At 45.6% G+C, this 14,695-nt stretch overlaps 1 protein-coding gene across 7 annotated transcripts in view; it reads right to left on the reverse strand.

The window, feature by feature from the left end:
- bahcc1a (BAH domain and coiled-coil containing 1a) overlaps positions 1-14,695 on the reverse strand; it is a 64,033-nt gene that overhangs the window by 37,841 nt on the left and 11,497 nt on the right. The gene's annotated exons all lie outside the window — the stretch shown is intronic.

Genomic DNA, 14,695 nt, shown 5'->3' on the forward strand with positions numbered 1-14,695 from the left:
ATTTCCTTCAAACAGTCAAAGTCATCTTGAAAACATTAGTGCAACTGGTAGCCAAATTCCTCCTCACTTCAGAATGGCTGTAGCAAGTTTTTTTCCCCTTCCTCTTCTTAACTTGCCCCCTGCTTTACAAACTCCCACCTCCCTGACTTTTTTCTTTCTGTGTCGATGTCAGGCTTGATGGTGGGACTGGGGGAGTGGGCTACTGCAGGAGGATCAGAAGTATACTGAAGTGAGGGAGAGAAAGAGTGAGAGAGCGAGCAGGCAGTCCAGTCCTGGACCTGGGCCCAGTGCAGGGGTGGGGGAAAGTGCCAGCAGCGGACGCCTCCAACACTCTCCACACTGCGTGCCTGTGGAGTGAGTTTAGTGGATGTGGTCAGTGTGGGGGTGGGAGAAAGAGAACCAGTTATAAGAATGGATGGCGAAAGAGAGTGAGAAAGCCTCGTTACTACATGCAACATCCAGAGGAGGGGAAAGGGGTGAGAGTTTAGAGTAGATAAGAGACCGAGGAACTGTGAGAAACTTTCAAAGTGAAATCAGCAGAGAGCGTGTGGGAGTATGTGTGTGTGCGTTTATGAACATATGTGATCCTTTGTGTGTGCGATTGTGCATCCGTATGGTGGTCGTCTCGCTCAAGTTGACAGCCTGTGTTTGCTGAGTGGCTTCGTGGTCAGCCACTCTCTCACTACTGAAGTGATGACGGGGTAAAAGGGATTCTGGGAATTCTTTGCATGAGTACAATGCAAATAAAATTGGCCTGGAGAGGTCAGCTGAAGAACCCCTGCCACTTCACCCAGCTGTTTATACAATATAGAAGTCGACATGATATGGATAAGAGATTCTAATCCTAAACAAATTAGACCAACTGGCTCACTCAAGTTTGGCAGGGAGCCCGAACATAACAATGGAGCCACACATGCCACGCTAAAGAGAAAACGGGAGAAAATGTGCACACATGCCACCAGCGTCTCTCTTTATCTATTCTACTCCTCGAACCTTTTCACTGTTTATACAGCAGTTTGCAAAACTGCAAAAGCCAGCATCACATGTGTCTAGGTACCTGGCCAGGCTGCCATTTCAAGGAGTACAGCACGTCATGTTTATCACAATTAATCATTCATGAAGCTCTTTTTCAGAAAGGTTTATTTTTATCAAAAAGGAGCTTCCTCTTCAGTTCCATAGCCGCTGTGCCAACACTGGTATGAGGGGCAGGAGGGGGCCAACAGAAAGAGATATCAATGTCTGATAGAGTTCCTGCTGAAGAGGTGTGTTATGGGCAAAGTAAATAAAGAAGACAGACTGAAATTTCATGGCTATTTTCTGGGGAGCGGGCCAGGAAGTGTTGTTTAAGAGACAATCAGACATCTGACTGTCAAAGTGAGATTGTGCTAAGCGGTGAAGATTGCAGGTGAGAGCTAGAGCGGAGTAAAAAACTGGGGTAAGAGCGGGGCGATGAAGGGTAAAGTGCAGTGCTAAGGTTTAATGCTACTCACTGTTTATTGCTATTAAAATATTAATAGCCTCAGGCAAAGGTTTGGGCTCATCACTTAGACCCTTGTTTAAGCGCGCTTGCTGTGAGCCATGTGAAAGTGCAGTTGTTTGCTGAGTCACTGGCCTCATCTGTGGAGAACAAGCAGACATTCCAGGTCCGGGACTCGGAAGGTGGGAGGACAGATTCGAAACAGCAACAGCACCAGGCCAGGCCAAATGAGCTCAAGGCCCATTACCTTCCTTTTATACTCACCCACACATGCACACTCTCTTTACCTAGTCCCACAACAGAGATTTAAGAGAACATACAAGAAAACCACAACACGAAATCACCGCATTCTGCTTTTGCTCGTTTCTGTCCTTTCTGTGAGAACTTAAGTGTTCATGATGTAACAGGAAGTGCAAATTACTCAAGCAGTTTTCTCATTACGAAGTGTTTTCTCTCAAAGCACATAGTTATTTCCGTCAGCATTTTACTTTATTAAACTTCCCTCCACGCTTTACTAAACCTATTCCTTTTTTTCCCTCTTGGCTACGTGGATAAAATGCAAATGTTTCTTATGGAACGGGCATAAAAGGCATCAGATTTAGTTGGAACTACTTTACTCCTTGTAACTTCTACAGGACATTTGATGTGTCCAGACCAAACTGGTGGTTGTGCTTGTTAACTGACCCATTGTTCCACGAGGGTCATTTGTTGCATCCCAGCTCTTTATTCCCGAGGCATGAAATTGCGATTCCCATAGTGGGGCTCGTTCTCTCATCCACAGATTCACGCTAACATCCACATTTTTATTTTGCCTTCTCTTCCCTTCTCTGGTTGATCCTGTCTTTATGATATACGCACACAGCAGCAGCACACCCAAACACAAAAAGAGCCGCCCACAGCTGCGTCAGGCCATCTCTCTAACAATCCAATCTGTTTTCTTTCCCATGATGTTTCCCATTGGCACAGGGAGGAGAAAATCAGATTTACTCCCCCACAGGGCCCATGCAGTTGCACTGATATGGAAAATGATTTCAGTGCTGCTTGAGCCCATAAACATTATTTTGGTCTCCCCTGTTAATGACACATTTCTTCCCAGCATTGTGGATCTCACAGAGGAAGAGATGAGATTCAGGGGGCGAACAAGGGAGGAGGAGGAAGAGAGGAAGAGGGGAGGAATCCTCCAGGGCCTCGCATACGACAAGGGAGTCCTTCACCCCTCAAACTGCTTTCTGACATCCAAGACTTATTCAGCCTCTTCTTCATTCACACACGCACACACTCAGAAATACAAACAGCTAATCATCCTACCAATCATTCAGGAGCTTGAATTGCATGGGTCATTAAATACCACCACTCCCCAAATCCCAAAAAACAAACAGACAGAAAAAATAATAATTCCCCGTTAGAAAGCAGAGCAGAGTCAAAGAAGGCTTTCTCACCTCTCTCTATATCGAGCTGTCAGCCTGATTCTAAACACACCATGTTTGGCTCCGGGGCTCAAAGCCGCCTTACTACAATTGTGTCATACAGCCCACATATCTTTTTATTGGTGGTAGCAGCCAATATAGCAGCCCCTCTTCTCCTCCTTTAATGCGGGGATAAAATTTATACTTTTAGCGGTGTGTTACAAACACTTTCTGCCCGAGGCATATTGTCAACGACAGGAGCACGCCGTTGCCTTGAGTCCTAAACGCAAGTCATTTAATATGATGGTGTTAAAAAAGAGACTCCAACAGGCCAATAGTGAGGCACTAAACCTCCCATTTGGCATCCATTAAAGCCCATCTGCAGGAACAAATACAAGCCGGATGAGCAGGAAACAGCCACGTTAGCTATGGCTAAAAACTATCCTTCATTTGTGAATATTCACTCACAGGTCTCTGAAAACTCTAGATCCAAAAATGGGATTTTCATGGTCCTCCTGTTTCACTGGAAAGATCAGATGGAATGCTCTGAATCTGGTTTGTTTTACAGCTGATGACTGATCCTTCTAAATCCATTGGTTTTATGTTCTGGCCATGGGGATGGATGGGTGACTAACGGCAGCTTGCGTGCCATGTTTCAGCCGACGCAGGCAAAGCTCAGCCAGCCAGGTCACGGACACAGACATGCCTCGTAGTGGGGAAAAAAGAGAGATTAAAACAAGGATTCAGCACTATTCTCTAATTAGTACCCTGTTAACTTTTGAACTTAATTGGTTAATTGAGATGTGGTTAGACCGGGCAGGTTTCCCCTCCCTCAGGGTGACCATACGGCTCCAGCATTTCAGCCTGGCAGTGCCTGGCACAGGAGGTGGCTGCGTCTCTCTCGCTCTCGCTCTCCTTCTCTTTTTGAGCATCCCACCGCTCCACTGACGAGGAGTAATGATGCCGCACAGGAGGCAGTAAAACTGTGTTTTGCGAGTGTGTTTTAGCAGAGATTGTACCCATGCACTGCACATATGCTCGTGCCACATCAAAGCGGTGCTTTGACTACCCAGTCCTGGGTGGTCTAATCCTCTCTTCTCTCAACCAGCAGTGCTAGGTAGATAGACTTTGGAAAAGTGTAGTGTGGATGTTGGTGGATGTTACCTCACCACAGGCGAGGGTTCTGTCAAATTCAGAAGTTAGTTTGCTTTGGAGGAGACATGGGCAACGTGCTGAGGGAGAATAAAAGTGCGCTGCAATGCATACACAGATAAACGCACGCTCACGCTTGGGCGTCGCATTGCTCGCGTCTCCCCATCTCCTTTGGTTCATGCACAATGATAACCACAACACCACATAAATCTGCAAGCAGCTCAATTCATTGGAGCAAATTTTGCCTGCTGTCTTCCCTTTTTCACTTTCATCCCTTCTTCTCCATTTGCTCCTTCGAGCCCCATCACTCATTCCCCTTCTCAGTTTTCCTTTTCCGTCCTCACACCCTCTCCATCATCCCACATCACTCTCCCTCCATCCCCCTGCTGCTCAGTTCCATATTTCTGTCCTCCCTCATCACCTCGGTCTCTTCCCTCAGTTGGCGTCAGCCACATGCTTCAAAATGGAAACACTTTCTCTTCATTTTCAGTTTTTTTTCTCTTTAAAAATCACTTTTCCTCCCACTCTCTTGTCCCATTTGCGCTCCGTTTCTCTGCTCTTGTTTGTCCATCAGTGTTCACAAGGTCCAAAAGTGTAATGAACATCTTGTTTTATGGGGTTAGCCCCTCCCTATATCAGAGTCACCCATAAATCAACATCCTAGCATTCAAACGGCAACGAGGACTCGTCGGAATGTCCTGTTCTCCCCAGTCTTCCCATCTTTTCTCCCTCCCTCCGTCTGTAGCCTGGCACCTCATTTAGGTCATGCAGAGCAGTCCCGGACATCAGGGGTCTGGTTGGAGTCACTACGTTGCTGCTGTCCTCCAAGTTCTCTTGGATTGTCCTGTAATATGATAAAGTCTGATGTCTGTGAGAGAAACAGAAGGCAGCTCCCTGCTCTGGCTTCTCTCTTTTTGATGTAGCCTGTCATAGGCACAGAGCAGAACAGTGCAGATAACAGAGCCGGGAACCGCTGCACCAGCCAGTCCAAGGTCTTTCTGCAGCCCTGAATGTAATTTGCTGTTGGTTCACAGGGGGAACAAAGGAAAAATGTTTAATTCTTGTAGCGTTCGGCTAAGACAAATGCAAGCAGTTTTGTTCTGATAACCTACAGACAAGGGGAAGCGAGGCACCTGGGTAGCCAAGGCCAAACATTATACAGTATCACCTTGTAAAGAACACAGTGTATAATCTCACATGCATCACCTTGACTTCTCTTGTTACCAAACGTCTTAGCCATAATGACAAAACTCTTCTCGACTCATGGAGATAACCACTTCCTCTCCCACTTTATCCATCTGCACTTTCAAATGCACCAGTTTAGCCAAATCACGCTGCCAAACTGGCCTTTAAAGATGAGTTATATCTTGCGATAACTCTTGACACCGGTCATCTATGGAATGCTGCTGCCGGTGCTGCTCAACATCTGCAGCCACAAAGGCAGAAATGAGTAAAATTAAGAGCATTTCCTGTCATCATTACAAAAGAACGGAGCTCATCATTGCACAAACATCAGCAGATGAAGTGTAACACAGAGCAAGGCAGCAGCAAAGACAAAACCCCCCACAAATTTAAATGCCTCTTGTCTCCCCTCCTGTTCCCTGACCTGCCATGACCTACCTTAGCCTCCTCTGCTCTCCAGCTGGTTATCTTGACGGCTTTAACGACTCATTGTGGAAGAGGCAAAAATACAAGGTCAAACCACGGAGGAGGAAGGGGGATTGTTTTTTCTAGATCAGCTGCTCATTCCTGTCTGTGTGGATGAACAGCTACCACTGCAGTCCTCCATTACTTTTACAGTGATCGCATTTAGTATGTTGGAGGGGCATTATGGGCCATCATGTGTTATCCTCCCCTCTGTATTTGTCTGGGACACACACACACACACACACACATATATATATAAAAGAAATAGCAGAGAAGAAGGGAACAGACCTTGTGGGCTTACAACAGGCTTGCAGCATCTGATCGAAGTCAACAGATGTGTTGCAGCTGCTTGTTTGGTTTGCCTTAGCAGATCCTTCCAATCACACACACTTACTGACAAGTCACACAAAAACACCACTAAATACTGAAAAGTTATAAACCTGCAAGTTAAAAAAAATGTTTTCCAACTGGCCATGTCTAATAGTTCTATACTAGCAGTGTTTTAGGTTTCAAATAAAAACTCAGTATCCCTGAGTAACTATTAAAGTTACTTTGAACAGTGCACCTATTCTTATTTTTCTTTAATTTATGCTTAACATTGGTGGCCATAAAATATATCAGCACCTATGCTGGGTCAGAAAGCCAAAATTTATATGAAAGGTCTGAACTCATGCAATGATTTGGTGAATGTATGAAACAAATGAAGCAAGTCATAGCTGTGGGGTTGACCGGAGAACACGAGGGAAAAGTGATGCAGGGAAACCTCGGCTGGGAGTCTGCATGCTCACAGGAGAGCAACAGCTTTCAGCAGGTTATCATAACGCCAGTGTGAGCCAAGCGCCGTCTAGATCTGGCAGAGGCCATAATGGAGAGGAGGGGCGTGCGGAGGGGAAGCGGCGAGGAAGCAGACTAAAGAAGAGTTATTAGGGTGCTGTGAGGCAATGAGGGGAAGAAGGTCTCCTGAAATGTTTTGACACAGAGATCACAAATGTGACACAGGTGCTTAAACACAGATTTTGAAAATCAAAACACGGACATCTTTCTTTTTGCGTCCTCTCCCCTGCGTCCTTTGTTTTCTTCTGCTTTTTTTTTTGAGACAACTATTAGTTGTCACTTCACCTTAAACCGCTCATTCACTGATGCTTAATGGCAAAGCGTGTTTTATGACTGTCAGACTGATTCGTTACCAAGCTGAGCAATAACAGCAGAGTCCAGGTTCTTTACGCAGACTGCCAGCACCCTAAACACCCCATTATTTTAATGGGTTAACATGAAAACCAGACAGTCTAGCAGAACGAATAACCTGTGCTGGGACCGCAGCTTTATCCATTGTTTTGTGCTGTATGTATTACCACATGCACCGCATTCCCTCACAGCCACTGTGTGAGTATGGATTTGTGTTTTGGAGAGTGTGGTTTCTAGCCTTTACTGTATTTGATCTGGCATAGCTTTCTATTGTGGCGATGGGCTTTGCTCTCCTCAGATAAGAGAGCAGTTATGTCAACACTGGGTGCTGTGAAGGAGCCGCCTGGTCGTGTTGACATTCTACAACATTGCTTATTTACTCTGACCACAGAGTTCAGTCATCATCTAGTTACTAATACGCTAATAACCAGAATCCTCCTGAGGGTGGAGCCCCCTACTGGCACTGCCTGGTACTGACTGTGAGCAGGTGAGTAAAGAGGAGTAGAATGGGGGTAACAAATGGCTTTGAAAAACCCTGAGTTTAAAGCAGGCTGCTAGCAGACTGAAAAAAAAAGCTTGACAAATGCTTCTCACAACACAGACTCAGGCAGCATGAGTCTGCATATTGAGCTGTGCTGAGCAGCCCTATCAGTAAAGAGCCAGTGGAGCAATCCATGCATAATTAGAGTAGGGGGAGGGGGTTAATTGACTTCTTTGAGAAAGATCCTGATTTCTATCAGCCAGTCCCATAATCATGTGAGTCAGGGCTCTCATTAAGCCCCCTCCCTCATTTATCTCTCTTCTCTTCTTCTCTTCCCGTCTAACCCTTTGGCCTCCTATACCCCCCCCCCCCCCCTCCAATGTTTGTAAAAGAAAAGAAAAGAAAAGAAAAGAGAAGAAAAGAAAAGAAAAAAGGTGAACCCCCATTGGCTCCTGCTGTGTCCTCACCAGGCCAGGAAAGGGTGAGCTAGATTTATAGCTAGCACCTGAGTGAGTAAGGTCCACATAAAGACATGATAAATGTACATTCACATTCACATGCACACCAACACTAAAAGCTCCAGACTTCAGTTGACCCGACTGCGACCTCAGTGTGGTAATGTGCTCACCGGCAGATATTAGCAGCAAAAACCAGTTACATTCAGCCCCGTGGCCAGCAGTGTTCTCCATATAAAGTTGCACAAAAGATGCAAACACATTTTTTTTTCATTTATTAGTGTCAACAATGATGCTCAAACCACAATGCAGCGGGAACAGCACCATAACAAGTGTTTTGAATTATTTACAAGCAGAAAGTATACACTGCATACCGACATGCCTGCTTGCCACAAACACAATACGTTACGCTGGCATGTCAACACCTATGAATATTTACTTGAAGCATATCCGCTACGACAAGGCTTTTATTCAACATGGTTTTAAACCAATCGCAAAAAAGGACTACGGCTTCCTTCTGGCTGCCGTCCTTTTCGCTTCCCTTTCTCCCTTATTCTGTCTTATTCTATTGCTGCTTTGTGGAAACAGTGAAAGATCTGGAGAAAAACTGAATTCCACTGAGACGGAGTGAGAGAAAAAAATGACATGAAAAAAAGACGAAAAGTGGCAAATGAGAGATTTCCTTCACAAGCCCATACATCACAAGATGTGGGCAGGGGCAGTATAAGGTCCACCTTAAATTTCTTTTAAAAAAAGACTAACTTTTTTCACCCTTTTTAAAAAAAAAAAAATCCTTTCACAAGTAGCTCTAACCACCATTCTCCCTTTGCATGTTCACAAATACAAACCTACACAAACATATGTGCATAATCAAAAGAACACAAACTTTCTCCCTTCCTCTCCGCACAATCTCCCAGATGGTGTATGTGGTGGGATGGCACTGCTCCCCACCAATCTGGTTGTGGCACAGCAGCCTGGCTGACTGGCTCAGAACCGTGCCTCATAAAAATCTCTTGCAGTTAGGTGCAGGGCGGCCTTCAAACAAAAGCAAGTCCAAGCAAGCGTGCTGTAATGAACCCTGCTCATTCTCAAATAAAAACATACAGGCTGGTAGACCCTGAAGTGCAGCTGCTCCTTCAGGTAAGAGACATGGACCAGTGTGGGGAAATATGCCCTTTGGTGAACTTGGTTAATGCATGCAGTGTAGGGCTACACACTTGGTGAGAAGCTGGAAGAGCAGAGGGGCATAGATACCCTACTGGGATTAGGTATCTGTTGAACTGGTAGGGAGGAGGTGGAGTAAGCAATGGGAGCAACTGTCAGCAGCCTTTTTAGCTTCAGCGCTTGCGTGAGTTAATGTGGACTGCTGCTGGATGCGAGACTTAAAAGAACCGCCGTTACACTCGACATACGTGAGCTGGGTAAAGCAAGGTGACGAAACGGCTGGTTTGGAGCGCCGGGAAGGCTCAGCCGGTGCTTGAGAAACTTGAGCCCTGTGCAGGATGGTCCCAGAGACTGATGGAGATCCAAAAGGACTTAGGATCTGCTTTCATTCTGAGTGTTCGCCATCTGCCTAGCTCGAAAGAGAACCCATGGAGCTGGAGAAAACTGACAACTGACAGATGAGACACTGAGCCCAAAAAAAGTGTGTGTATGTGCGTCGTGCATGTGCACGAGTGCAGTCAGCATGTCAGTATTGATCCTCAAAGCAGCTCCACTTTCTGAAATAAGATCTGTCAAACAGGGATACACGCATTTAGTCACACACACACACACACACACACACACACACACACACACACACACACACACACACACACACACACACACACACACACACACACACACACACACACAATAGAGTTAATACACTGTGGACCTCATAGCTTAAAGAAAATTTGCTCTCTAAAATAACAGACATCTGCACAACCCTCACATGTTCCACTCTTCCCAACAATCCTCTGCTTCCCACACAGCTGCCTACTTTACCGCTACACACGTGGTATTTATCCATCCAGTTTCCATGTGTACAGATTATTCTAGTCTCGCAATACCCTGTTACCAAGGATGACCAATTCGCTCCTCATACCTCACTGCTTAGCTGACACGTTACTGATCTTGTACATGAATTAATAAACTCAAACTCATCCCATTTTGTTTCCTAACAACCACACACGAATAAACATACACATGACACATTTATGACTGGTAGTCATCAGTGGACTGTTGTTGGGGTTGCATTTGGGGTCCCTGCTGTATGAAAATGCCTCCTGAAGATCTCTCATGTGATCCCGTGAGTAATCCTTGAAACACACCAGTCTATGTAAGAGCCACGACTAAACCAGTAAGTAATCAGCACAGATACACACTAGAAAATTCCTGTGACTCTGTTGAATGTTTTCTCTGACCTCCAGAGCTCAGAGAAACCACAATGATGTCTGTATTTTTTCTGCCTAGATAAAAAAACAGACAACACAGGCCTAAGGGTCTGAAGAAGAAACAGCAGATATTTCCCATAACTGTCAGGCCATATGCAAGGAATATCATGTGATTTTAAGCACTTTACTGCTGAGCTTCTTGTAGAAGGGAAAGAAGCCTTTACACCTGAATAAACACACACACACACACACACGCAAAATCCTAATTATAATTCAAATTATGAGGTGAAAAATAAGCACAGCTTCTTAAAAGTCCTACCTGATTACTTCAGCAACAGGCTTACAATGTATAAATCCATCTGTGTGCTATTATTCAGACATACCCGCTAATCAGCAATGTAATTGAAGCAGGTGGATTTATCAACCAGCAGCCCCATAAAGAACTGGAGAAGAGAGAGATGGATGGAATATAAAATGCCCAGAGATGAGGTAGAATTAGGCACCTGCATCAGCCCCCTGTCCACCCCCACATGCTGCCCTCTCAGCTGCCTGCCACTCTGTTTCCTCTCTCACTCCTTTCATACAATCTCTACACCACACGGCTCCTTTGATTGCCGTTTCCCATGGGCATACACAGACACACACACAAATACAACAGAGGCATACACACAAAAACTCAAAACACACTAAAACACACTTCTTCTGTACTGTTCAGAGACAGTTGTGCCAGCTGAGTTTTGATTTGGAAAGAAAAGTTGCTTCTACTACAAATAATGACAGGCACTCAAGAAACAAGCGGAGCACAGCTATCAAACAGAAAACGCACAAGTATGCAAAAACTTGCGGGAAAACATGCAAAAAGCACAAAAAACCCCCACTCCTTAAAAGCAAGTTTAATCAGAGATACACACAGGCAGCCACCCACACATACCAAACACACACACACACACAAGTGTGTTCACACACCCTCCCATTATGCTGTATAACCAAAAGGCATCGAGCCATTTCAGCAGCTTTCTGAGAGCCAGCCAAGTAAGAGGTCTGTCAGTGCATTAGCCAGCATGTAATCATAGCCCAACCTCACTGCAATTAGAACTGGTTCTAATTCTTCACTGGAATCGCTGCCTTCTCCCACCACTAATAGTTTACTTTACTGCAACAGCTGACAGACCCAACCCTGCCTCCCTGCTACAACACACACACATCCACAGCTGTAGCTCGTCCGTCAGCATGCCAGATCAAAGTGGATCCTGGGAACAGTCCCCTGCCATGTCCCACTTGTGCCACATGAATCCCATGAGTCTTTAGGCTGTGACACAGTTCACCTTCGTGGTGAAACTCTGTGAGTAAAGGCCTCTTCTTTGCTGACGTTCGATGCCTTAAAAAAAAAAACTCCTTACACAAATGTGAATGAGAAATGACAGCGAAACCACGGAACAACTGCAAGAATAAAACACGTAAGTGTTCCTAAAGGCTGTCTATATAAGAGGCAAGCATGTAAGGCGTGGGTGGCGAGAGAGTACTGGGGAAACTTAGCTAATGAAGACTGAGGAAGAGGGAGCACTCCCTATACCGATGGCATTGCCATTAGCCTGTGAGCGGGTGCACTTGGGTGTCACTTCAAAGCATTCCCCACTATTAATCAGAGGCTATCCAGCCCTCCGGCAACGACCCTGCTAGCTGTGCCGCTAACTACCCCCCTAAACATAAGCACAATGGAGCTATCATTACGGTCGTTACGCTACACCTCGGCCAGACAGAGCACCTTTATCTCGGCATATATGTTACACACTGGCAGCCAATTAATTTACCTGCCACGTCTGAGAATAAAGGAAAAGGAGTGGGTGGTGGCAATTTGGTGTATGCAAGCAAGCATTTCCATTATGTAGGAGTTTATGTATTAGGGTGGGGGGATGGGAAGAACCTGTCTCAAGTTGCATCCCACAGGCTGTGCATTCAGCCTCTTTTCTTTTTCCTCTTCTTCCTCTTTTTCTTTTTTGTAATGAAAACACCTGCAAGAGGCTGCAGCCTGCCTGCCCCCCCCCCAAAAAAAACCAAAAAACAAAAAGAGGCACATCCCTGGCCTGATCTGGCTCTCACCTGGCATCCCCAGGCAGGAAGCCCAGTGCCTCCCCCGCTCCAGCCCCACCGGCAAACTGCAGCCACTCAGCTGGGTGTCAGCCACCAAGCTTGAGGATTAACTACAGCACTGGCCCCGTCTCTTTAATACTAGATACATTTTATACAACGTTAATCCCAAACATCAACTCTTACTTCGTTTTGTTTGGACTGTTTTGGATGGACGGCGCTCTCCACTGGGTCAAACTAAAAGCCTACAGGGCACGGGTGCAGAATTTATTCTCTTTTATTGGGGTGACTGTCAAGGCTAATGGATAAGGGGGGAAAGGAAAGAAAGAAAAAACAGAAAACAGCGATTGCTTTGTTTTGCTGTTGCTTGTTTCTCATAAATTTGCACATTCATGTTACATGAGGATGAGAGGGCTTACAATACAAGACACTCTCCCCCTCCCTGTCCTGTTGTACTGTACTGAGACACTGCAGACTGTAGCAGTGCTGAGGGGATGAGATAACCGCTCACCATTGTGAGAAAAGGCTGTCAAGGCTTTGTTTTTTTTCCTCTTTCTTCTCTCTCTCTCTTCGTCTCTCTCTCACACCTTCCTTTTATTCCTACTCCCCAACTGTCTCCCTCCCTCCCTCCCTCCTTCTCTCTCTCACTCTGGAATATGAAAAAAGCTGGAGTAGTGGTTGCAGAAATAGCCCTGTTTCTATAATTAGATGTAAACAGATGAACCAGACTCTCAAGCTTGCTCTGTCCCACTGGCCCCATGGCCTCCTGGGAAGGAAGATGTGTGAGTCTGCATGACGTGCTTATGATGTGTGTGTGTGTGTGTGTGTGTGTGTGTGTGTGTGTGTGTGTGTGTGTGTGTGTGTGTGTGTGTGCATACGCAAGTGTGTACATGCTGTTTTTTATGCGTATGTATTTGTAATGCACCAGCAAGTGTATGACAGCATTTGACAAGTGTGCATCCAGACTTGCCGTCACATCCCTCTCTCTGTCCGTTTTTTCTTTCTTTCTCGAGGAAACAAAGTAACCTTAACTCGCTAACACCAGAGGGGAGGTCAGTGGGCACGCATGGCAAGAGGAAAAACCTTACTGCAAAGCAGCGACAGCAGACGTACGCACATCTGTTGCTGCAAAGCCAGTCATTTACCCCGGATCCACGGGATGCATACTGTATCAGAGAGAGAGGAGGCAGTGTAGCCTAGTGGTCACATCAGGCAGAGGGGGCAGGGGGAAAATATGCAGAAAGAGGTGGAGGGCAACAAAACAAATCCATTTTGAGGAACTGGTGGTGGTGGTGGTGGTGGTGGGGGGGTGAATATGAAAAGGGTGGGGGAAATGGAGGATGTGGGGAAGCTTCAGGGAGGAGCAGAAAGGGTATGACATGGATCATCAAAGAACAAACGTGTAGGCATGAGAGAATTTATGGTGCAAAACGAGTGATTTGAACAGAAAGCAGAAGGGGAGGAAGAAGTTTTTGGGGGGGTTCTGATCAGTGTCAGGCAGAGCTCAGGATATTCATGCAAGAGAGAGAGACCAAGACAGAGGGTGGAAAAAACAGAGCGAGAGAGACAGAAAGTGCAACAAGTCCCTTTTGGATTGAGGACTTGGCATCTGGTTGGATATTCCCAAGAGACTTATTAAAATGGAATTCCTGATGCTAATCTTTGTTTTCTCACAAAAGGGCTGACACACTCTTCAGAGGCATACGGCTTGTATATTTAATGGCAATTTTCTTTTTTGCATATACTAAGTGGAACATCTTATTGAATGGTACTGTACATCACAAACACCTGCTTCTCTTCACTGGCAGACTTCGAAATGTGGGTAAAGTTTTTCTACCAGTTTGCCGCACACTATCATTTATAGATTACAGTCATTTGAGTAAGGGAAGCTCAGAATCCAGAAAATAGAAAGTGAAGGAAATAAAGACAAACTCTAGAGAAAAACCATAGCAGTTGCTGAATTATATCGTTGTTTCAAAATAAAAATCCAGACATTACAACATGTTAGTGCTGAAGCAGAAAGTGAAGCCTGCACAGCTACCCCGAAAAACTGTCATTTTCAAAACTCCTAATTTGTGCGGAGAAAGAACACGCCATTAGAGCAGCATGCTGTTTCCTGTGAATGCAGCACAAACTGGGACTGCTACACATGCCGCACCAAGTGGCATTCAATTCTGCCAGAGAACTAACATCAGATCCAGCAGAGACAGGCTCAGACGTTAGAGGGTTAACAATGCACCTGTCTAGGCCTCACAGCCAACCACGGGGTGCCTCAGCTCTAGTGGGGTGGGGTGGTTTGTCTGGAGAACACTACCCCAAGACACACAAACACACACGCAAACCCACCCACCAACCCAAACATAACCACACACACATTCATAACACTCGTGTGCTTGCAGTATTGTCACTGACCGCAAATCTGCTAA

The sequence above is a fragment of the Maylandia zebra genome, linkage group LG4 (genome assembly GCF_041146795.1).
Source record: "Maylandia zebra isolate NMK-2024a linkage group LG4, Mzebra_GT3a, whole genome shotgun sequence".
Classification (NCBI taxonomy): Eukaryota; Metazoa; Chordata; class Actinopteri; order Cichliformes; family Cichlidae; genus Maylandia; species Maylandia zebra.